Below are 25,023 nucleotides of genomic sequence, written 5' to 3' on the forward strand. Positions count from 1 at the left end.
CCACTTCAGTTAGCAGACGTATACATTTGTATAAGCAGAGAATCTGGACCCAAAACTCAATTTAGCCATGTGGGTAAATTTCGCAACTGTCCACCGTCTTGGCTAGAAAGTCAGATTTGTTCCCCATCTGTGTGATCATCAAGCTGATCAAGATTTTTTAAGTGTCCATTTTTCTACATTTTGTGCTGGAAATTCCAGTCTTCACAACAGCTGCAAGCAAAGCCCACATCTTTTCAACAGAAGGTTTCAGAGTTGCTCGTCGGGCTGCGCAGATTAAGTGCAAATCGCAACCGTTATGTCGACTGGAATTTCTCAGGTTGAGAGAGATACTGCTGACAGCTTGAAAAGGTTGGAGATAGAAAACAATTATTATTATTATTTTTTAAAACCTAGTAAAAATGGATTCTTTAGAATTACCTGTAACTTTTTCAAAGCAAGTCCAATGTGAAACCCAGGTGGCCTGGTCAATGGGATTTCTTCAACTGATTTAAATATTATCCCCAGTGGTATTCATCTCTGAAGTTCCAGGGATCATGAGCCACTATCCTACTGCAAGTAATGAAATTCCCTTTTACTTCAAATGCTGGACACTGATTCATCACACTAAGATTAGGGTCAATGCAAAGTCCCTGTGCCATTCAATTGCCACATACCCTTCTATAGTTGGACATTTAATTTCAGTGTGGCCTTTTCATGTCCCTTATTTTGCATTTGGCTTGGATTTTAGCTTGGGCCCTGCCTAACACATGGCGCCTTCATTTCTATGCGTGACAGAGTAAAAACATGCACACAAACCGAGCCTTCTGATTAACAAGCGCTTTGTAAATGCATATGCAAACAGGAGGTCTTCTTTCATTTCATCCACTTCTGCTCTGAACATCTAGATCAGCCAGTGAATAAAGGTGCCTCCCAGAAGCTTGGGGACAGTTTGCTGGGGAGTTCAAGACTTTTCCCCCCTTTACACTTGTGCAGATCAGGAGTAACTCCAATAAAGTCACTGGAGTTACATCTGGGTAAACCTGGTGCATCTGAGAGCAGAATCATCAGATGGTTAGATGCCTTTGTCTTCTTATTACATGCAAAGTCAGACCATCCCCATTTTCGTGTGCTTTTCTAGGCACTTCTTTGGCAAAGTGTAGAACATCCTACATTTTTTCATCCCCTCGATCATGCAAAATATTTCCTTTTTTCAGAAGCACAAGCTGTTTGTTTAAGATGTATGGCTACCCTGAATCAAACCTGCTCTGGGTTTACTGGGAACAAGAGGCTCAGAAGAATGAGTTCAGCATGAGGAGCAGTATCTGGGAAGGAAGCGCGTGGATGCCGACTCTATCAAAGCTGTTGTTTTTCTCAAAGTGAACGTTAATGACACTTGCTTGCTGTTTCATGGTGAGCTGGTTCAGAACACCGAATTTCTGGAAGAAATTGTCCCCTGTGAGCAATATGCCCATGTCACTCCTGAGTCAGAAACCAGAGGCAGCGAGACTAGCACAGTTTCAAAGAAGGTGAAAAGTGCACTCTTGTCTTTGCATGACTATTCCTCAGCCCTAACAAATGCTGCCATTAAAGCATGCCAGTCTCTTATTCTGAAAATATGAGCACCTTAAATAAAATGCAAGCCAAGGGAAAGGAGGAAATCAGATGCTTGATGTCGACATTGGATTTATCCAAGGAAATCCAGCGGGTTTAACACTCCCACTCTTGCAAAATAAATGCCTGTCATGAAATCTTTAATGACTTGGAGTGAACAAGGTTTTATGTTTTATCTTCAAGACCAGGCTTGCAAAGACCTTCACAGAACAGGAACTGCCTTGCATTGGAAATGATAGGCCGGATCCTCACATGGAGTAAGCAGGTATAACACCATGAAGGAAAAGCTAAGAAAGCATCTCAGGAGTTGCAAGTAGTGTATCCTAGACTTTCAGGCCAGGAGAAGATACTGGATCCTCTAGTCTGACCTCCTGCATAACACAAGCCAGAGCCCTTTACCCTGTCACTTCTGTGTTGAACTCAGTGATGATCAGGACCCCTAACCAGGTTGAGCTGCTGCTTTGGGCTGGTTTTTGAGCTTATTCTGCCACTTCCTCTACAGCTACAAATGTCACTTTGTAACGAATAGGCCAGACCCACAACCGGTACAAATTGGGGGGGGCTCCACAGAATAGAGGTACAGCTAAAGATGGGTGAACCTCAGCATGTCTTGCTGGAGTCAACTTCAATGCCGTTTCACTAGCTCACACCGCCTGGGGAGCTGACTGGGGCACGTTAGCAGCAATTTTCCCCGTCATGAGTTTTCAGAGCATTTCCTCCTGGAAAGGGCTAAAGGGCTGCCTGTCTTTTCCCCCAGCTCTCCCACTTTGCTGGAAATATGCGTTAACATATGCCATTACGACTAGAAAAGAACCGTTTAGGACAACCCTGTGCTATATTAAGCAGTGACATTTGTTAGCAAGGTAGGAGCTTTCTCCTGGATTATTGAAACAGAAGAGGTGGCTTATGATCGTCAGCTATTGCATTGCACGCGGCTCACATCAGTGAGTTTCTGGAGCTTGCACTTGAACCCTGCTAGCGTGTTGCAACTACATTCGTTAGTAACAGATTCATTTTTAAAGCCATTATCAGCTCTCTGAATTCTGTCTTGGAGGGCCACTTGTCAGGAAGATTTGAAAGGGGAATTGCCAAGAATATTCTGTTTTCTGTGGCAGAGAGAAACATAAATGAATCTTTTGAGAGCGGTGCTCTTTGTTCCCTTAACAGCAACCACATTGTAGCAGCAACTGGAAGTCAATGCTTCACCTTGATTTACTCTGCCTGTATCAGGAAAAAGTTTGCAGAGCATGAAGTGCAGGTAATATGCGGTGCACGGGATTTTGGACACCTTGGTGGCACAGAAAGATGCAGCTTAATTTAGGAAAAGCTCTGAGAAGGGCCTTAAGAAGAGATTCTCCGGTGGTAAAAAAAAAAAAAAATCAGCTTATCTCCGTGCATATTAATAACACCAGGCCAGTTTGCCCCTACAGTCTAGGGACAAATTTACAGTGGCATTCAGGCAGCTACAAATGTAGACAGTCACCTTCCCCTTGTCACACAGAGTGAGGTGGCTGTTGCACCACCTCCTTGTGCTCACTCGATGGTCTCAAGGCCTTTTGGAGAATTAGCAGGCCTTTTAAGTGTTTAAGGTTCATCAAAAACGTTGCTTTTTTTAGGCAGCAAGATTCTCCTCTGGTGCTTTTTGTTCTTCGAGGTTCACCAAGAACAGTCGAGGACTTGTCAACTTGACTCTTGTGCCTGCCGTTTCCAGATGTGGTTTTATGCAGTGCAAAGGCTTGTACTGTGAAGACCTCCAAGCCATCGTTTTCCTACGCTTGTCTTCCTGGAACAGTCTTTGTAACTCCCAGTCTTTCAACTTTTCAAGTCCTTTGGTACTTGGCTACCATCCCGCTTCATGTTTTCTGCTTTTCTGTCATCACTTTCTGACAAATATTCCTACAAGTAAAGTTTCAGTGGGGTTACCAAGGAATAATCATCTTTTTAAAAGTCACTAGTGACTGTGCTGTCTTCTTTACTACTCACTTTGCTTCATGATTCTGTTTAATTCTCCTAACTGAATGACTGATGCCTATACCCCCACCTGATAGCCTCCCTTTTATTAATATGCCTGTGCAGGATCATGTAAATTAGGGGCCTGAGAAGGCTGTTCAGGTCTCTCTCAATTAGGTCTGATCTCTGCTATATTAAAAAAAGACCAATCTTTTTTAAAAGACCGATAATATATTATTTCCCCAGGTCTCTAGTCATCATTTTCAGATTATTATAATTTATTATTTGCATTAGTATAGATCCTAGAGGCCTCCAAATTATATCAGAGCAAAACACGGTTGACATTTTTTGACCTAAAGCTTCGCACTTATATTCATGATTTATAGATTCCTTCACCAGCTTTTTCCTACCTATGTGGACTCAGGTCATTGTTTTTCCTTTTCTGTTTTTTTTCTTGAAACATGAATATAATGCAATACCAGCCATTTTGAATCACTATTAATTTCATTCCTTTCCTTGTTTATGAATGGTCCTGCTTTCTCATTCATTTTCTGCTGCAACCGCGTTTCCCCATTCAACAGTTTTTGCCACGTCAACTGCCTAGCAGTGTGTTCCCAGCTTTTCTCAATCCACTCTGGCTTCAGGCCAGATTTCTTCCATCATCCTTTCTTCCCTCACTTCTTCCAGATGGGCACTTACCATCACTATAAAAAACGTGCATCTTATTTCAATGAGAGTGCTGCCGGCTTTGGGTTCCCATCCACTGGACCCCTTTATTCCTTTCTCCGCTGGGTCTGCAGACCCTATAACATTCGGTCTTTTCCCTTGCACGAGTCACCTCCTATTGTTGGCTTTGGATTTACAGCAGTGCAACATCCTCTAACCCAAAGCCTGTAGATCAAGGGCCAGGTCACGAAGTGAATGGAAATAATCCCACTGACTTGAAGTGGCTTTGGACTAGCCCTTAACCCACTGCATAAAGTAAATGCCCTTCCATCACCCTCCGTGGAGTCCTCCCTCCCTTGTTCTTTCATGCATGCACCTACTACCTCCATGGATTCAGTCTTTCTCTTTTCTTCCTTCAGAGGCATGATGTTGGCCTCCCCCCCATTAATACAAAAATATACTTTAATTTTACAGGCCTCTCAGAGCATTTCTCTCTGCCATGATGAGAAGAGCAAGCCTCTGAAGGCAGAGCCAAGGGACATCTGAGAAACTAAAGGAGCCATCGAGGGCTGTTGAAACAACTGATTTCAGGGGAATTACAGCTCAGTGTAATCTGGGGCTGCGAAGCATTTTTTTCCGGCGTGTAAGAAGCTAGAGCAAAGACGATGGGCTGCATTGGACAATCCAGTGTCTTGGCTGTTAACGACAGATTTTGCATCCGCTGGGACGTCAGATCATGCTCCTCAAAGCTGCCTAATATGCAGATCTTGAAGCCTGACAGTTTCCCATGAATACACACACTGCCTCTCATTAGAGGAATCCCTCAACTCTCTCCTCAAGGAGAATAAGCATTCGGTGGATGAGAGCCAAGGCTGACATAAAGGACTGGCCATTTGCTTCTTATTTTAGGGCTTTGTATACTCACACGTCATATGTTGGTGTGAGTGACAAGGTAAAGCGGTAGGGTTAAATGATTCCTGATTATCACATGGCTGGGTGGAAAAGGTACAGAGGAAGGAGGGAGCTGGGTTGTAGGATCTCATGAAGTCCAGGTTGCAGCTCTTTTTTCCATGACTGGTCGTACCCTTATTATCCAAGTACCCTGAGTATCTCACATCCTTTAATATCCTGTGAGGAAATAAACTTTGCCCCTGAACAGATGGGAAGCTGAGATACTCAGCGAGGTTCCTGGCCAGTTTTCTTTTTGAAGGGATTTAAGGTTCCTGTAAGGCACCCAGGGCATTGTCCAGGGTGCCTAGGATCTGCCTCTTACTTAAATAAGTGGGAGGATGGTTGGCACCACATGCCAACCCTTCATCCTTGAGTGCAGAAATACTTTTGAAGAATAGGGTCCTACATGACTTTCCCCAAGGTTGCACAGGGCAGAGTAGGGAACGAAAGTCCCTTCTCCCAAGTCTGAGGCTGGCATCCTGTTCACTTCTCCATCCTGCCCCAGGAGAATAATAGTCTCGCCTAATGGGTGCATACTTCAGATCCCAACTGAGGCATGTTGGCAAGAAACAGAAGGCAAAGCTTACGTTGCCAGTGTCTGTGTTGAATCCTTTCCTTCAGTGCACAGGAACTGTCAGCCTCCAAATGTGCTGCAATATTAAAAAGGAAAGGGAGCATTTCATGTTGAAAGGACAGACTTTGCAGTGATCTCTCCTTCAGCGTGCCGGCAGTGGTAGGGCACGTTTTGATTGGATACGAGATTGTGTGTTCTTCATGTAAATGCTCTTAATGGGTGCTTAGCACAAAGCTGACAGTGATATGACAGATAGGATCCGCATGGGGCTTTTTCCAATCGTACTATTAGTTTAGTCCTTTAGATGACAGAGATCTTGATCTTTCAATCTTTTCAATGTTGTGTTGTTGTTATTTTTTTTTTAAATAGCTGTGTCCTTGACTGATACATAAGAAAATTAGCACAGAGGCTGGTGAAGGGGGGGACTGATGCTGAGAGGAGTGGGTGGGGAAAAAAAGAATACATCAGATCAGCTAACACCAACCAGCACAAGGAAAAGCGTGGAAAAAAAGATCTAATTGACAGCTCTGCGGGGCATCGGATGCCTAGCAGAGAAGGGTCTTATCACTCATCCATCTTTCTTAAAATCTCACTCCGACATAGGGCACCAAGGCTTTGTGGATATGACTTTTCAAGTCAAGGCATACACAAAGCTTCAATACAACACGTTCCTTCCTTCGCACATGTAGGTTGGGACTCTCAGAGGCTCCCAAGGCCGGTAGACACCCAATGTCCACTGGAGTTCTGCAGAAGTTTGGCAGATGTTGTGCTATGATGTTTTATGTGGGAACTATTGGAGAACAGATTCGTGTCTACAATAGTCCTGGTAAGCCAGGAGTGGCCAGCCTGAACCAGAGCACGAAGTCTACAGAAATCAAGCTAACACACCCTTTCTATAGTATGGATGCAGGCTTGAATCAGGACGGAATAATCCAGGATATTTAATTCAATGTAGGCCATGTGAAGGAACACCTTTAGAGGCTGGACACCTTCCAGTCAGCTGGCCCAGACAGCTTACACCCCAGGGTACTTAAGGAGCTGGCAAGCATCATAGGTTGGCCACTGGCACGGATCTTGGAGAACTCATGGTGCTCAGGCAAAGTGCCTGAAGACTGGAAGAAGGCCAATGTGGTGCCTATCTTCAAGAAAGGAAGGAAAGTGGATCTGGGGAACTACGGGCCCATCAGCCTGACCTCCATCCCCAGGAAGATCTTGAAGAAAATCCAAGAGACCATTCTTGATGAAGTGGCTGAAGGCAACTTCTTGAGAGATAGCCAGCATGGGTTTGTTGTGGGTAGGTCTTGCCTGACCAATCTCATCTCCTTCTATGACCAGTGGAGTCCCCCAAGGCTCTGTCCTGGGGACTATCCTTTTCAACATCTTTATTAATGATGTGGACATTGGTGTCAGAAGCAGACTGGCCAAGTTTGCCGATGACACCAAACTTTGGGGAAAAGTGTCCATAACCAAGGACAGGATGGTGATCCAGGCCGACCTTGACAGGCTTGGAAAATGGGTGGATGAAAACCTGATGGCCTTCAACGCTGAAAAATGCAAGGTTCTCCACCTTGGGAAGAAAAATCTGCAGCATGCTTATAGGCTCAGCAGTGCCACGCTTGCTAGCACCACGGCTGAAAGGGACTTGCGGGTCATGATTGACCACAAGATGAACATGAGCCACTAACATGATGTTGCCACTGGTAAAGTGAGCAAAACTCTGGCTTGCATCCATAGATGCTTCTCTAGCAAATCCCGGGATGTCACTCTCCCCTTGTACTTGGCCTTGGAGAGGCTGCAGCTGGAGTACTGTGTCCAGTTTTTGGCCCCACAATTCAAAATGGATGTGGAAAAGCTTGAGAGAGTCCAGAGAAGAGCCACGTGCATGATCAGAGGTCAGGGGAACAGACCCTATGATGAGAGGCTGAGAGCCATGGGGCTCTTCAGCCTGGAAAAGCACAGGCTCAGGGGGGACCTGGTGGCTGCCTATAACTCTATAAGGGTGTTCACCAGGATCTGGGGGAAAGCCTGTTCACCAGAGCGCCCCAAGGGATGACAAGGTCAAATGGTCACAAACTTCTCCAAGATCGTTTCAGGCTGGACATAAGGAAGAATTTCTTTACTGTCCGAGCCCCCAAGGCCTGGAACAGACTGCTGCCGGAGGTGGTGCAAGCACCTACTCTGGACTCCTTTAAGAGTCAATTGGACATTTATCTTGCTGGGATCCTGTGACCCCACCTGACTTCCTGCCCCTTGGGCAGGGGGCTGGACTTGATGATGTTCTGAGGTCCCTTCCAGCCCGAATGTCTATGAAATCTATGAATCCTACATTGTCTAGGTGCACAAGTGCATTCTCTGCACTTTAGGAGTTACTCACACTTGTGTCAGCTGGGTAACAACCACAGGTGTGTGTGGGGACAGATAAATTAAAAGCCAAGGAAAATTCCTCGGGTCTCTTCTCTATTATTGTTTGCCTTAAATATTCCATTAGTGCAATATAGTACGTCACCAAAGGAGAGGAAAGGAATAAAGGAAGACATCAGACTATATTGCTCCCCAGGTCCCCCAAATGCATCAGCTGCGACGTTTCAATTTCTAACCAAACTGTGAAGGGAAATAAGAGAAGCCTGTAGGGGGAAGCAGGGGATGCTCACCCAAACAGAAATTAATTAGTTAAATCCCATCAAAGCCAACAAAGCAAGAGGCTAGATATAATCAAGGGCTATAGATACGGCAGTGTAAAACAACTGATAATAGCTACCGGGAAGGAAGGCTGTCTCCATCATTCATATTTTCCAACATGCTGAGACTTAGGACAAGCTATTAAGGATCTGACATTCCAAAGTGCTTTTAATCCCTGCTTAAATTAAAGCATCCTATTTCTCCGAGCTCACTCGCACTCACTCCCCTCCTGACAGAACTCATTCTCTAATATCCCTCCTGCTTTAGTGGAGTTATTTCTGCAGCTCTGTTGAGCAGACACACACACACACAGACACACTTCACCTTTCTTTCGACCCCCACTTCTATAGCTCATGGAGCTGCTGGTGAATAAATTAGGAACTGATGAATCCAGTTCTTCTTTAAATAATTGATGGGCATCTTTGCCATGCATAACCCCCCCAATAGATTTTGTCTGGAGAACAAGGGGGGAGGGAATTTGGGCTTTCAATATTGAGAGCAATTTGCTGATCATGAATGCACATTCCAGGCTACTCTTTCCTCTACCAGGGACAAAATTCATTATTATTTGCCCACTATAGAGATGCAGGTCAGCTCCAATTAGAAAAATGGAGAGATGCAGGCAGATCAAGCCCAAGGCTTGCTCCCTTAGGAAGTCCATCTTTCAGGCATGATTCTGGGAGTCTAGTGATCCTGAAACTATTGCAGAAGACATGTGCCTACATGGTAAGTTCCCCATGCAATGTTGTACCACTGGTAGTCTACACTGGAAGAGCAAAACTGGAACAGCAAGTGGACATTGGGGTAGGATGTGGAGGAAGGTTCAGAAATGCTGGCAGACCTATGTAGGATGCCAGGAAAGGAATAGTGGAGACAGCAAAGGAGGCTGCAGGTAAGCATGCAATGCACTAAATAACTATAGGATATAATAAATGGGCTTTCATCGTTATTCGCCAAGTTCAGAAGTTTTGGCTTTTTTTTTTTATGTTAAGTTTCTTCTTTCCCCTTTTCACTATATGTCTCCATTCCTTCCCTCCCCTTGGCCGGCAGTCCCTGATCACTGAAGCTTAACAAGTTCATTCAAACTTCCCTCTGGCAGTCATCATAAATACTCACACAGCAAAATCACCAAAGCCGGGTGCTGAAGTATATCCTGCTCAGGTGTCACAGGACCCCCAGCTCCCCCTGCTCATGCAGGGCTGGGAAGGCCAAATACATTTCAATAGAACAGCTGAGGATAATTAAACTTTGCAGTAAAGAGATAATACGAGAGATGCAGCTTTTCCTGGGAGCTTTTCACATCACAGCTGGAGGCATTAGATAAGGTGGAAATTGGCCTATTTAACAGCCAAACATGGCTTTGCTGAGAGAACATGAGGAAATTTGAGTTTTTCCCCCTTTGACACAAAAATCAGCCATTTTTTCTGTTTTCTGCATGAAAAAAAAGGAGCCTAAAAGTTCAGGGATGCAAACTCTTTCAACCAAAGGATTTTCTCAGGGTTGGCACAATGAATGTCAGCATCCTTGAAATGGGGCATAAACCCTGGGCTTGTCCTCACATGGCAGAAACTTGTGGGGTTTTGCAAGTCAGATCCAAGTAATCCCTCTTCAGAACATCTCTCGGAGAAAGCCATTACTGTTGCCCCAAAAGGGAAACCTGAGGCAGCCAGAGAAAAGCGTAGCTCATGCCTCTAATGCTGCAGCAAAGCAGGGGCAGAAACAAGATAAGCTTCTAGGAAGTCCTGGCCCTCCACTTTCAGGTCAGGACACAAGAACAGGCAACCCCTCTTTGTGGGAAGGAGCCACAGGCAGGATACGCAGTGGCTTCCAACACTGGTTTGTGGGAAGAACTAGACTAATTTGTATTTTATTAACAAGAGCACTGATGCTATATTTTTATTTGAGGGTGTAAGGTTGGGCGATTAAGGGACTGCCAAGCTTTGCATTCAAGTTTCTGCCTCTTCCCAAGGACCATGGGCAAGTCACTGCATCTTTCTGTGCTTCGGTGTTATTAACTGCTTGTCAGAGGAGAGCCCATGGCCAAAACTGGGATCCACTGAGCTCAGTATCGCACAGATGCATGGAAAGGGACAATCTGTGTCTTGGTGGGCCTTGTATCGAACAGACAAGCCAGGAGGAGGAGAACAGTCTTGGGGCCGTCTCTTGAAGAAAGGAGGGTCTAATGCTTCCTTTCTCCAGACTGCAAGCTCTTTGGGCCATGAACTATCTCTTGCAAAGCCTAGCACAATGGAAATGTCGTCACGGTGGGGAAGCCCCACAGAGCAATCTGAGTATACATGATGAGTACCTGGCCTGATATTCTTGCAGCAGAGAAGTGATTTTCCTCCTCTGTTAAAATATAGCCCGAACGCCTTACATTTACACAGCCCAAATGTTTGCATTGTTACTCCTACCTTGCCACAACCACACAAGAGGATCAACACCAAGTAGCACATAATTTTATAATAAACAAATACCCAGGGCTATTGCTTTCCCTCGCTCCAGCTTTGCAGCATGACTATTCATGGCCGGACTGGCAGTACATGAAACAATGTGATAGTGCTGGCTGCCGCAGGCTGGCAAGGGGAACCCGATCACTGGGGATTAATGTTAAATGTCTGCTTGTTTTGGTGCTGAGGCTTGGCAGAAATGCTTTTCACCGAGTCTGTAACCCCATGCCAGTTTGTTCTCCTCTGTGCACCTGGGCACCCTAATGGTCTATTGAAGGATTTCAGTTACCACTGTTGGCAAGAATGGTTAAATCCCCAACATTTTTTACTATAGGTTTTGGCGTCCTCGGTGCCAGCAGTGCTTTGCACTTGCCGCGTTGCCCATCGTTCAAGAAGGCAGCGCGACACAGCCAGCCAGGAGAACTCATTGTTACAACACATTGTTATGGGTAAGGTGTTAGCAGGACTAAACAAAGCTGTTGCCCAGTTTTATGGATGAGAGGATCCAGAAGATGGGAAAAAAAAAATATATTGCCAAGCATTTCAGAAGTGATCAAAACCGAGCTGCTTCATTAATAACCAAGCCTCGAAATTAAAAATAATTAGAAGGAAACGCTGGTCTTATCCAGATTATCCAATAATTGCCCACTGCACAGTTCTTGCACTTTGCTCTTAGGCACATGCTCCTGGCCACTTTTGAAGACTGAATCCTGAATTAGATGAAGCCCTGGAGGCTGGCTTTGCCTGAAGGGAAAAGATGCATATGCCCTGATAATTTCTCTCTGTTTCATTTTCATTTTACTCTTCTTACTGGGCATTCCCATTATCTACAGGATTATATTTTATTTATATGAATAAGGATCTATAAAAATGTACATGTTAAACACACACACATATAGGTACAACATGTCTGTTCCATGTATAGCTGCCTCTTCTGTGTGCATGGCCCTCATCGACACACGACAGGACAAACAGTAAGCTCTTGACCCTCTTGTAGCAATGAGCTTCACAGACCCAATAGGCAATGGGTGAAATTTCCTTGCCTCAGTTTGTAACCCCGCAGTGTCTCCCCCAGTCACAGCGACAGCCATCTTCCCCAGATCATGCTGCTTCCCAGTATAATATAAATAATAGCTCTGCTTGGATTGCTGTTTACTTGGAAAGATGCATTCACCAAGAAGAAAGAAAGAAAAAAAAAAAAAAGAAAGCAAACGACCTCAATCTAGGATATTGCTTCCTTCCTCCTGACGTTTATGAACTATGTATTTCACATCTCTGGTGCCGTGTTCCATAAAATAACATCTGTCATAGCCGGCAGCCCTTGGAAAGTGCTCTCACTGGAGTTTACTTTGCAGATTTAGTGCTTCTGAAAAGGGGCCTCTAAGGGATCTTGGGACCTGGCTTGGGTTTAGCAGTAGTCTGCTGCCGCAATGTGGGGAAGACAAAGGGCATGGAGAAAGGGTGACTTTTTCTGGGCAGCCCCTAAACATAGTGGAGTCCATAGAGAGAACAGCCAATTCAAACAGCAAACCCCAGTTATGGCCATTTGTCAAGACAGGACAGGAGAGGATAGGAGGAAGGAGCCTGGCTCCACTGAAGGCAGCAGCCGCATTTCACCCGGTCCCCGGCGGAGATAACTCATTGCCACCAGCACAGGAAATATCAAAAGATCCACAACATGTGATCCCATAAGTCCCAAGCTTGACCTAACCGCTTCCTGCTCAGACACATAGCTGGAGGTGGCTGAGCTCCACACAGGTATTTAGGTGCCTACCTCAGTGTCAGTGGGAGTTAGGAGTGTACCTGGCCCTAAGCGACAAGAGCCTCGGGAGCCGGTTCAGATGAAAGCAAGACTGGAAGGAAGCCATCCCATCCTGTCTCGCTCTCCCAACAACTCCTCTTGACAGAGGATGTTCCTGCGACTTCCTTATGGATGTTAGATGTACCGTCCAAGAGATGGGAAAAGCAATAGGCATGCAATCGTGCAGTGGCTGCAACAACTGAGGGTCAGACTGGCTGCCTATCTGTGCTCTCTCCAGCTCAGGCCCAAGCCCAGCAGCTGACCAGTGAGTGCACTCAGTTTGATCTGTAATTACGGAGCCCATCTAGGCTCCGATCTTTAGTGAAGATTATATAATATAGTGTATATTAAATGAATATACAAAAGGGATTCTGTCATGCATTCCCCCATGCTCTCTTAGGTCTCTCTTCCCGTCACCCTTCTTGCTGCTATTTTCTGCATCTCTCACTTCCTCTCCTTTTTTCCCATGCCCTCAAGCCATCTTTATTGCTGGCTCTGTGACTTTCTCCCATCAATTGCTCTCTGTGCCCTGCTCCCCACCGTCAATTTCTGTCCTCTCCATCACTCCATCTCTTTCTCCATAACTCTCCGTCTCGCCTCCCAGGTCTCCCTGCTCCAGGCAGCGCAGGCTTTATGGAGTTGTCCCTTGACACCTTGAGTCACCATGACAACCATCTCCACAAAGATTACCATATAGATAGTAAAATAGCTTTGCCATTAGAAGCTCCTGCTCTCATCAGGCATACATTTCCCTGCTCCTTCACCCAGCCGCTGGCCACCGCCAATGTTTCAAAGGACCAAGAGCCCAGATCTGTTAGGAAGTATTCCAGGAAGAAGGTAAAAAAATTGAAAATGCATCTACATCAGGGGTTTAAATGGACAGGAATGAATGCTAGCCTGCAAGGCAATTTGGTCCACTGGCTAGGATACAGGGCCGTGCGTCAGGAGGCCTGTCCCACCTCTGCCAGTGGTCTTCAATGAGTGCTTCTCTGTGAACTTCACCCCTTTGCGCTCTCTTCTGTCTTGTCTAGTTAGATTTGAGACATCGCTGTAGCTACATCGCCCTCCTACCTGAACAACCGTTGGGCACAAATGAATTTTTGTCCATCAACATCTTTCCGAGGAGGGGACGTGTGTTTACAGATCCATAATTGAGCTGCACAGTAGGTTCAGCGACCTGCCTGAAGTCTGTGTCTGCAACAGGTCTTGAGAGCAGGCCTCCCAAATGCATCTGGCCGTATCATATTTTGCGCTTTTTTGGGACTCTCTCTCGCTATTTGCTGGAATAGCATTAGGTGCAATGGGAATCTGATCCTCACTACAGCCTCTGTGTGCTACCACAATACCCAGAGCCATAAAAATGGTCTAAAAAATAGCCAGCTTTCCTAGGCAGAGAGTGAGGAAAGGAGCTTGTGAACTGACCATGCTGCCTCAAGGTGGATTTGCCCATAAGCTGAGAAAGTAGTTGGAAAAATTAGACACAATCTGTCCTGGGGACCACAAGCCATGTTTGGGTGCAGAAGAAAAGACAGGAATGAACTGGTGCTAGGTGCACTATGAAAGTGGCAGATACATGTCCAGTAGACCCGATTCTCCACTCGTTCCCGTCGGTGGAATGAATTCCAGTGTAAGATAGCGGGATACTCGGGTCCAGTGACTTGAAAAACTTGCTGCCAGATTTACACCAGGTTTTCCAGTGGGGAAGTATCACCTTTCCTATCTCACCTCATTCAGTAAGTTCAATTTCTTTTCCTGCAGGGCATTAGATGGTATAGGAGGATATAAAGGTTGGAGAGACTGCAAACGAGGTTAACACACCGGGGAGCACATCTCAACCATGATCCATCCGAGGGCATTTTTTCTGTACGCCTTCTGAACTGGAGCCTCTGTCTTGCGCTCATACACATGCACAGAGGGAAAGAAAAAAAAATCACCTGGTGCTGAACTTGCATTCATCAGGATAGTACAACTGAATTGCAGTCATGAAAACACATGAGCCGCCTTCTCCCTGATTGGCATCCACTCCGTGTCTCCTTTAAGATCGAGGAAGCTCGGCAGGATGGGGAGAAAGGTGTATGCTTTTAAAAAACAACACAGGAGACCTTTCAGCTACAGAAAAGGTTTTCATGATAGCTCCTAAGGGCTACAAGAAGAAACAAGTCATCACAGCCAAGGACATTAATAGCCAAAGGAACAGAATCGAGTGTGCTGAAGGCTCACCTCTCTCTATTGACTCTTTTTGGCATGAACACAAGCAGCTTCAATTACTGGCTGGGAAGGTGGAACAGCTTTGAAGAGGGTTGCAGCAGTGTGCAACTGTTGGGTGATGGGTAAATATCTCTATGTAAGTTGAGTTAATAGATTTTAATGCCAGCAAAAAAGAGAGAGCAAGAAACAAGAGGAAAGAAAGATCTTCTGATTCAATGAAAAAATGATCAAGTTATACCCTTCCCTGATGTGAAACTCTGAAATTTCTTCATGAGCCAGGACATGGGATCTGGGCTGGGATGAAATTCAGGCAAAGACTTGGTGGTTTCAGCTGACAGTCGTGTTGAGTTTGGCATTTAAAGTTCATAGTCCCTCTTTCAAATGCCCAGAATTCATAAAGGATCAGATCTGGGATTTGTATCTAGAAACAAACATACATTTCAAACAGCCCCAGAGTCTGAGGTTGTTTGAATCCAGAGTTTGCCTCCAGGCTCTCCTGTATATAAAAAGCTACTCTATTTCAGATCAATTTTTGCATTAATCAGTGCAGCAGACTGAGGCAAGTTACAGTAACCTGTGGAGGGGGAGGGGGGAAAGCCAAGCCTATTTGCAAAGAATAGTAAGACAGATGGCTCTGGGCAGAGATGTGCCAACATACTGGGCAAATATTTGGGTAACTCTCCAAATAAGGGCACTCATTGCTCACCGTGTTAAAACTAGCTTTCTTATGGCCAGAGCTGTCTCTATTGCTCTGTGTAAAGACTGCGCTTGTATGGTACTAGCTATCCTTTATAAGATGGCTTGCTTTCTAAAATGTATTATAAAACGTCGTAAAGGGTAAGGACTAATGTAAGCGCGTTACAAAACCCAAGGAGTATGCATCAGAGAGGGTTAGAGGCACATCTGAGCAAAGTGGTATAAGCACATGACTGCCCCGATGGACTCCATAACAATCTGTAAGAGTCGATTATCATTTATTTCATTTATTAAAATGTTAATTAGTCATCTGCTAACCATGTCTAAGCTATTGATCAATGGAATCTTAACATAAAGTCTGACCCGTGTTTCACAATAGCTCGCTACTTAATTGTTGAACATTATCAGCTCCATTATTATTTGTTAGTCTGTAGCATTTAGTAAGTGACTTTCTATATTTGACAGAGTTGTCTGGCTAACTCCATTGTGGCTGCCAGTCTAGGGGCGATCTGGGCCGAAGGGACTAAGAGCAGCGGTGTTTTCCAGTCCCCGGATGTGTAACCCAGCAGATCGAGACTGAGACTCTGGTGACTTGCTGCTATTCTGAGCTCTTCCGCTGGCCTACCAGACGACTTGGCCCAAGTCATTTTACCTCTCAGCACCTTAGTTTGCCCACCTGTGAAGTGGAGGGCATGAATACCAACCCAGTTTTTAAATGCGTCGATATCCATCCGTGAGAAATGCAGTATAAGGATGTATTTCCCCTCAAGTGTAACCTCAAAAATAAATCAAAGCAGGGAAAAGATATAGACAATTGAGTTGTAGAAATCGCTGTCACAGGACACTGTGGAGGCCAAGAGCCTAGCAGGGCTTTAACAAAATAGAGAGGTGTATGTGAAAGATGAAAACAGCCAGGGGCACGTTGGCCGGGAGAATAAATTACAAGCGACACGTACCTTTCTGCTTCCAGGCACCGACTAGAGTGGGGAAGTTGGGATGAGGAAGAAAGTTTCCTTATGGTCAGTTATATCTTTCAGGATTTTCTTCAAGTTTTCCTGGAAGCAGCACCAGCCAGCATCAGAGGCAAGAGCTCTGGCCCTGTGTCGCTGTCAGCTCCCAAGCACTGTCCCTGGCTTGCAAGATCATCGGTGGCACTCTCTCGACTCAAAATCAGGCAGACGACGAGAGAGGAGGGGCAGGGGGCCAGAGAGGGAATAACATGGAAGTAGCACTATTATTGCAGGAACAGGACAGGTGTCTTAACAAAGCTTAACAAAGCTTCCTGTCCCGTGCTTGCCTCTCCGGGATCACCGGCCACTCTGTTTTGCACGGAGGGTCTAGAGGCGTGCGTGGGCGAGGGAGATGGATGGGTCAAGGGGGGGACATGAGACCAGCGCTGCGGAGCAGCGGCAGAGCTCTTTTGATGGGACTGCTTTGATTTTATTTCTTTGCCCCTGTGCATTTTTGTTTGGACGCAGGGCGGCTGTTTGAAGGGCGCTGAAAGAGGACTCGGACGCGGAGAACAACTGAGACGACTGAAACTGGCATGTGTCCCGGATCCAGCATGACTGCGCAAAGCTCCCACTCTGGCCTCAGGGCCACGCTGGCCTTATCGGATGTGCAAGGCTCTTCTTCTCCAATGCAGCAAGCCTCTGAAACAACCAGGGGCGAGGGGCATGCGTCACTACAGAGTGCCAGCTGGCAGCTTGAGGGAGGCGAGTGAGATGGAGGCAGGCACCTCTAAGACAAGGAATACATAGCAGGGAGGGGCAGGGGGAGAATCAGATGAATACACCAAATGCAGGAGCTTTTCAGCTGTTGGGGGGAGTGGGTGTTTGTAACATGAGCTGGACTCAAGAGTGAATGTTTCTATTCAAGTTTCTTTGCTGCAGAAATCACCCCAGGGCAGGTTCTCCCCCCCGTGGATTCCCGATTCTGCCCCCTGCAAAGACTCATGCGACAGCTTCCACCATGGGCCATTAGTAGGGCGCGATGCCCAGCCCCTCATCACCAAAGCAAAGCATTGTGCCACCAGCTAAATGCCTGACTGGGCTGTGCACAGCAGTAGGAAGCAACCATCTACCCCGATCAGCTGCTGAAGGGAATACTCCACATATTGCCTAGCTAAATGGGAGGAGCATTGCACTAAAGATTCACATACAAGATGTGATTTGCATCGCTGATGGGAGGGACCTGCCTATTTATCAGCTAGCTCATTCATTTTTCAAGTCCCCACTGAAGTCACTCGGTGATAGCGCACAAGTTGTCGCGAAGACTGGCCTTTTTAGGATGAGAGCTGATGAACTAGAGGAATGAATGGGCATCGCCCTTCTTCGGGGTATGGTTGGGATGCTCAGGGGCCACCCAGTAAAGGCCAGTGGTGCACAGACGTGACTATGCTATACCGAATACCCTGTGACGATGGCTGTGAAGCATCAGTGCCTGTGTTGCACCCCAGTTGGACCAGGTCAGACGAGTTGAAACGCTTAGCAGACAATTCCAAGTTCTTCTGACTTCTGGCCATCCCTTACAGCTAGACAGAGAGGACATCAGGGTTGTGCTCCTGGGTCTGACACTCGCTCACCATGTGCCTCTGGGCACTTCCACTCCAAGAGGCCGCTTCTTGCCAGTCAAGGGGGGATAACACCTCCCTTGAGGCTTAATTAATGGAAGTTTGCAAAGTGATTCAAAACCCTGGGGTGACGGAGGATGTATCAGCAGTGCGAGGAGCCTTTATCTGATTCTCTTTCACATCAGCTACCGTGCATGTTGAATTCATGCAGCATTTTGTAGGCAACGACAGCAGGTTCTTTGCTGCAAATCATTCAGTGTCTCTTCTTGTTTCCAGTCCAAATCAAGCTGCTGAAAGGGTTGTCTTCTGGAAAGGGAAGGGGAGGAGGGAACCTTGAGAGGAACCTTCTGCGTCAAGATAACTTCTGCGTATATAACACATTACCCGTCTTCTCTCCGGGATTTTATTACTGAGAGATATTTGCATGACAACAGGGTCTGTTTTACTTAGGAAATTCATCTGCTCCTGTTCATTGGCCCCATCTTACTGTGCTTGAGCAGCGGCTTTTGTGCCGTGCTCACAGCCACGGCTATTTATACACGCTCAGACTGTGCACTCCTTTCTCTGCCTTTGTGTCCTTCTACCGCTTCAAGTAAAGTAGTCCCATTTTTCAAGGGTAAAAAATTGAAATAAAATAAGACCTGAGTCTTTATCTTCTTTATACTTTGGCCTACGACTATTCATTTTTAATGCATCTCAGAATAGTGGAGAAAGCCCAGAGCAGTCGAAGAATCTTAATGCTGTGCCAAATTGTCAAAAAAGAGTACCAGGATGACCCCAGTAACTATAGGGTATTGAGGCTGACATGAATCCTGAGCAAATTAATGCAAAACCTTATACAGAATCCGCTTAATAAAGAACTGAAAAATATTACTGTAATTCATGTCATCCAGTGTGATTTTATGGAAAACAGGCCTTGTTAGACAAATCTGATTTCATTCGACAGGCTAGATTGATAAAAGGTAATCGTTTAGCTGTAACACGCTTGCACTTTTGTATGGCGTTTGACTTCAGACAGCACGACACGTTTATTCAAATGTTGGTGTTATACAATATCAATCAAGTTAAATGAAGATTAGGCTGGGTGAAGCTTCAGGTGGCAATTCGACTTGGAGGAGATTTGGCCCAATTCGGTGGCCGAACCTCCAAACGCGAATCGAATCAGGGGACCGATTACAAGGTCCGAATTGATTTGAAGCTCTCTGAAGCGATTTGGAAAAGATTTGGAGAGCTTCGGTAATTTGGCAGCCTGCGCCTACTCGGAGCAGGGAAGTAGGGGACGGGGGAGGGGAGGCTGGAGGAGGGGGAAGGGGACCATGGGGGGACCCCTGCCCCAGCTCCCAGTGCTTTAAAAAAAAGCCCCACTCACTGGGTACCGCCAGGTGGGGGGGAGGGCGATCCCCACTGCCCCATGCTGCATGGGGGGCTTTGCACGAGGAGGAAAATATATAGGAGAGAGCAAAGGGAGAAAAGAAAGGACCCAGGAAGGAATAATGGGAGAAAGTAAGGAAAAGTGAAAGCGAAGGAAGGGGAAAATGGACGGGTGAGGAAGGAAGGGGGCATAATTGGCGAGAGGATAGAAGAGCGCAATCTAGGAAAAAGGGCGTAACAAGATGTTATTATATAGAGAGCCTGTGAAACTACCTTAAAAGGAAGAGAGAGCCCCCAACCCCACCACCCAGCAAAACAAGCGGCTGTGAAATGTCAGGCCCATTGCAGATTCTGCACCTCCACTGCCGCCTCAGGTGTTCAGCAGCTGGCTACAGATGTATAAATCATACAGGTCAGTTAAAGGGGAGACTTCCAGCTAGCAGCGTTTCGGCAGAGATAAAAGAACACTGTAAACCCAGGGACATCAGTAATGCCACCTTTGATTAAAAATTTACCGGCATGTGCTCCCCCCTCCACCTTTCGCCAGCTCTCCCATTCCCCCTCGCCTTGCTCGGACTACCTGTGTGAATATCTGGCATCTCTGAGCCGTTCTTTAACCAGCCAATAGGTGATCTTGGGTGAGGTGAGGAAGCAGAGCGTTTCAAGGTGTGTTCTGCCAAGCATCTTTAACATCATATGCGGTTGGTCAGTAAGTAGCCAGTGTCCAAGTTTGCACCTTGGGTCTGGGTTGAACTTCCTTTGACAGGAAGCAGCTGGCGCGTGAATTAATATTGCACCGATTTATCCCTTAATCACTCAAAGCTGCAACTGGCTGTGTCTGTGCTGGTTACCTCTGCAAATACTGTCTCTTTAAGACAGTAAGTAAAAATACTTGGGAACAAGGAGGGAGACTTTACTTTATTTATTTTTATAATAGACCAAAAAAAAAAAAGCTTCATACCATGGTGCTGTAGTTTCTCCCCTTGAGTTGCCTAAATCAAGGTCTGACTTTTTTTTTTCCCTCCAGGAGCTTTGGCAAGGAGGAAAAGCCTCATCAGCTAATGCAGTTTCTTCCTGCACTGATATGATGTCAAAGAGGTCAGCAGATCTGTGCTTACCCATTCAGCTCCAACCTTGGCTATTCTGCAAACGTAAAAAGAAAGTAATTAGTTTCTTTAATGGCTCAGAAATATACAAAAAGTGAAGAGGGGAGGGATTTGTAAAGACAAGCAGGTTTTGTAAGTTTAATTGCTTTCTATTCATTTAAGCTCTGAGGCTGCTCTGACATGCTGCTTTATAATGCGGTGGCCTTGCTTGGATGAAACCTATTACTGGGTTACAAAAATGATAAATTAACAGGACAAAGGTTATTTATTTCTCGAATTCCTATTTGAAAAGTCCAGGCGTCTATTGGTCTATTGCAAGGCTGGGGAGGTGAAGATATCAAGTCTCCTGCGCAGCCAGAACTTTAGTTGGCGGCGGGGAGGGAGGGCAAAGTGCTGCAAGCTGAATAAAGGCCCATCAGATGTAACCCATTACCCAGCCTCTGGAAATGACAGAGTCACTTGCTCGATAGCTGCTTGCTCGAGTTTCTATTTGATTCGTGCAGGAGGGGGTACCTTGCCTTCCATGGCTGGACATACAGCAACAGATGGACCATCGCGTTCGCTGTGCCGCCCGCTGCTGAAGATGAGCTGACTGTTTCTGAGGGCACTTCGTGCTGCTCAGCCACAGATGTTACAAAGGGCGGTAACATCAACAACATCTGGGGGGAAATCAAGGCACAGAAGGCTCGCCCAAGGTTATATAGCAGGCTGGCATCAGAGTTGGGGTCCCCAGCCAAGCCCCTGGGCTACACACCTTACTGACTGCATTCCCAGTCCCTTGCTGGGAAACCTGCCATACCAGGGCACACACTTTCCAAGTTAGGGTCTCTCCACCAGTGCTCCATACCACCCGATTAAAAAGCAGTTGTAAAATCCCCGCAGTACATACCATGAAAGTAAATCTTTCTTCTTCTTGTCCCCTAAAGCATGGTCTTTATTTTCCACCTGACGTGTAAGGATCAATACCCTTTTTAATTCCTACACTAGCTATTATCACTGCCAGTTCATAAAAAATATTATTTTCTTTAAGCTTCACAGAGCTGTTTTGAACGTTGCCCACCTCTTTTCTGGAAACAGTCTCCCTTAAATTCTCCATGCTTCCAAATGTCTTCCGCCCCGATAGATAGGGTTTTTCATTCGTTCTGACAATCTTTTCTTTGCACTGATTTGCAGTCCTTGTGGTGAGGAAAGCAGCCGTATGAGAGCAACTCTGGAATACAAATACTGAAATCTGAAATGTGTGTGTATTGCAACCCCTTGAATCATAGTTTTTAGAGCAGGAAGGATCCACATACCATGTATAGTCCAGTCTATATCTCTGTCCCACATTACCCCAGACTTCCCTTCGGGACCGAGAACTCAGTCTGTTGAATGAGACGCGCCATTTACAGAAGAACTCAGGTTCCTCCAATACACCAACACCATAAGTAGCACCCAGGATCCTTCTTGAAGGCAAAACTGGCGGAGGGAGATGGCATGGTATTTAAGGCTTTAGAGGCTCTACCAGAGGCTGTGTGTGTATTTTCACAAAGGTTTATATTACAGCGACGTTTTGAATAAAAGACCAGGACCCTGTTACGCGAGATGCTGTACAAGCACTTGACAAGGATGCCAGCGTCTGCCCCAGACAGCTTGCAGACTGCTTTTAAAAATGGGCCCAAGAGACATGTTGTGGAGGGATGGATTTTTAGGATGAAGGACCGGTATGGTAGTGTAGCCTGGCTAATCTGAGCTTTTAATCATCATGCAGGTGGTGTTGAAACCAGCCAGAAGTTTCCCCCGTTTATACTCTTAATTTCACTTTTCTGAGCCTTATGCCACCACTAGCTGCCGACAGGTTGTTCTGAGCATCATTGGTCGTTCAGGTCAGATCCTCTTTGTACGCCCCCGCCCTGGGCGCAGAACGGAGGGGTGCTGAGAGGACAGGCTATCCGAGGGCAAGCTACCCCTGGGGAGGGACTCCGACAAGCGATGCTCTTTATCTCTCTGCTTCTCAGCTCCTTTCATCCACCACAGTACCTGAAAGCTTGAGGCCGACAAGCCCGTTTCTGCTCAGCTACCACAGATACACTGGGATTGATTTAGTCAGATTGGCCTCTAATAGCTTGTACCACAATTAATCTATACGCTCACCTGGCGAGCTCGGTCTCCTTTACAGCCTCTCTCATGCTCTCTAATCAGCCGTGCATTAATTTTGCCATAACAAAGTGTCCATCTATCCAGCAACACGACCGTGCATTCGAGAGACCCTTGGAGGGGAGCCCCCATTTCTCAGGCTCTTGTGACTTAGTTTTCCTAGAGCTGGTAGGCCCCTCATGCTCACATGGTGTTCACAGCTGCTATTCAAGGGAATGGATTTAATCGTAGCTGGTACAGCTTCCAAGCAGCCTGCTTAGCCACTTTCAGATTAAATGCAACCCCAAGCACTACCTAAATGCATGCACTTACATCCCCGATATGCTTCTGAAAACACAGCCCCCTAACTCTATATGCATATCGACATAAAAGACCACATGCAGTTAAAAATAGCCCCAGTCTAAACACAAACAGAAGCATATTGCCAACCTAGACATGTCTGTATGGTACATTTGGCCGGTTAATGAAGATCTCTGTCCTTCAGCTCTGCCTGACTCACATGGCTTACTGCTCACAAAACAATGAGCACCTGGGGCTCCCTCTATTGCTCCCCTGTCAAGCAGGCCCAGTTTGACCTTGCTGAGAAGGGGAGGGGGCTCCTAAAGGGGATAAAGCTGAGAACCACTTCTTCAAGACACACGCACATAATCTCGCCGACCTCCAAGCACTCAGCAATCAGACTCCTTCAGATGATGAATATGCTTTTAAAATAATGAGATTTTTAACAGTAATAAATTGTGGTTGCTTTTTTATTTGTCTTGCAGTTACTGAACCTCAGGTCACATTTTCCAGCCCTTAATGAGCAACAAGGGGGGGCTAGAAACATGATTTTTTTTTTTTTCCTTTTGAGGAACACTATAATTTTCTTATTATAACGTGACTCCAGAATCTGGGGCTTTAGAAAAAGCACCTATTATAGTGAGAGTAGTGATAACTCATAGGAGCTGATAAAACAGACAGCGATTGTCACTTACCCTGGATGGCCTTACTTAGTGAGAGCAGTCGTGCTGGTATCTCTAAGCCCGTTCACGTGCCTCTGTTTGTTTTAAAGCTCCTTGATGCATTAGGAAGGAGCGGCTTCTTGCCCTGGATCTGTGCCCGAAACCCGAGGAAATGCACCCCAGAGGTGTGTGCTTAACGCCGCACGCTGGCACACACTTCCATCTTTTTTATGCCTTTCGGGATGTTACACTAATTGTGATGGATGCTCTCTTTGTGCTTACACAGAGAGGCAGATGATGAAGCCCTAATGTAAGGTAATATGTCTATTAAAGATTTAAAATAACCCGGACTGCTAGTGATTCCTCACTTTAACGGCAGCTTGGCTTATCGTGAGTCCACAGTGCAGCAGAAGATGAGGTCTCTGGGAAAAGTTGGCTGCTTTCAGTGCTCTGGAATAGGGTTTCTGCCTCATCAGCCATCTGTAGTTTTTTCAGTATCTTTCAGCGTATCCGACTCCAGATATTCCCAAGGGGAATGCTTCCAACATATCAGGGGGATATGGAAGCACCACTCCCCTTTACTCTTCCTGAGACCTGGGCTTATAAATCCATTAGGTGCTTTTGAAACTCCAGCCCTGACTGATCTTGCATGTACATACAGGGAGAGAGATGTAGACAACTCTACACCATCCCGCCAACTGATAGGTAGGTGCTCACATAGGCCGGGAGAAGAGGATTCCCCCTTAAACTCTGCTGGGGCGGGAGGTGGAGACCCTGGGGAGAGTTTCCTGAACGAGGTGAGTTCTTGAGCTATTCCCATTTGCTCCACAGTTTATGCAGGAACAGGCCACAGCAACCTGCTTTGGTGTCCAGACCTCAGCATCCTAGTCTCAGCTCTGCCATCGATCTATCACCTCCGTGTGCCTCAGTTTCCCTTTCTGTAAAACAAAGGGTAGCCATGCCTCTCCTTATATAATAATGTCAGGTCCAGGGATGCAGCTATGTAAGAGGTAAGGATTGTAGGGGAAAATCCCCACTTCTCTCTCAGGCAGGGGCACAGAAGAGAAACACACGTTGACTTTCCCAGGCTGGACAACACTCTGCAGCTCCAAGGGACCTGGGAGTGGGTGTCAGGCAATTCAACCCTGTTTGACTGGCAAAGTGAGCAAATCAGACCTGGAAACTATTAAAGGAAGATAAATATGTCAGCATGAGATAATATTTGTACAGCCACTCCTCCAGCTGCGACATCGGAGCTTTAATGTGTATTAGGAAGTTACTCAGAAGCGATGCCTTTTAAATACTTTTATTCAGAAACTAAAAAGGGGAGTT

This window comes from Crocodylus siamensis, chromosome 6 (assembly GCF_052110815.1).
Source record: "Crocodylus siamensis isolate JL-2025a chromosome 6, ASM5211081v1, whole genome shotgun sequence".
In the NCBI taxonomy this organism is placed as follows: Eukaryota; Metazoa; Chordata; order Crocodylia; family Crocodylidae; genus Crocodylus; species Crocodylus siamensis.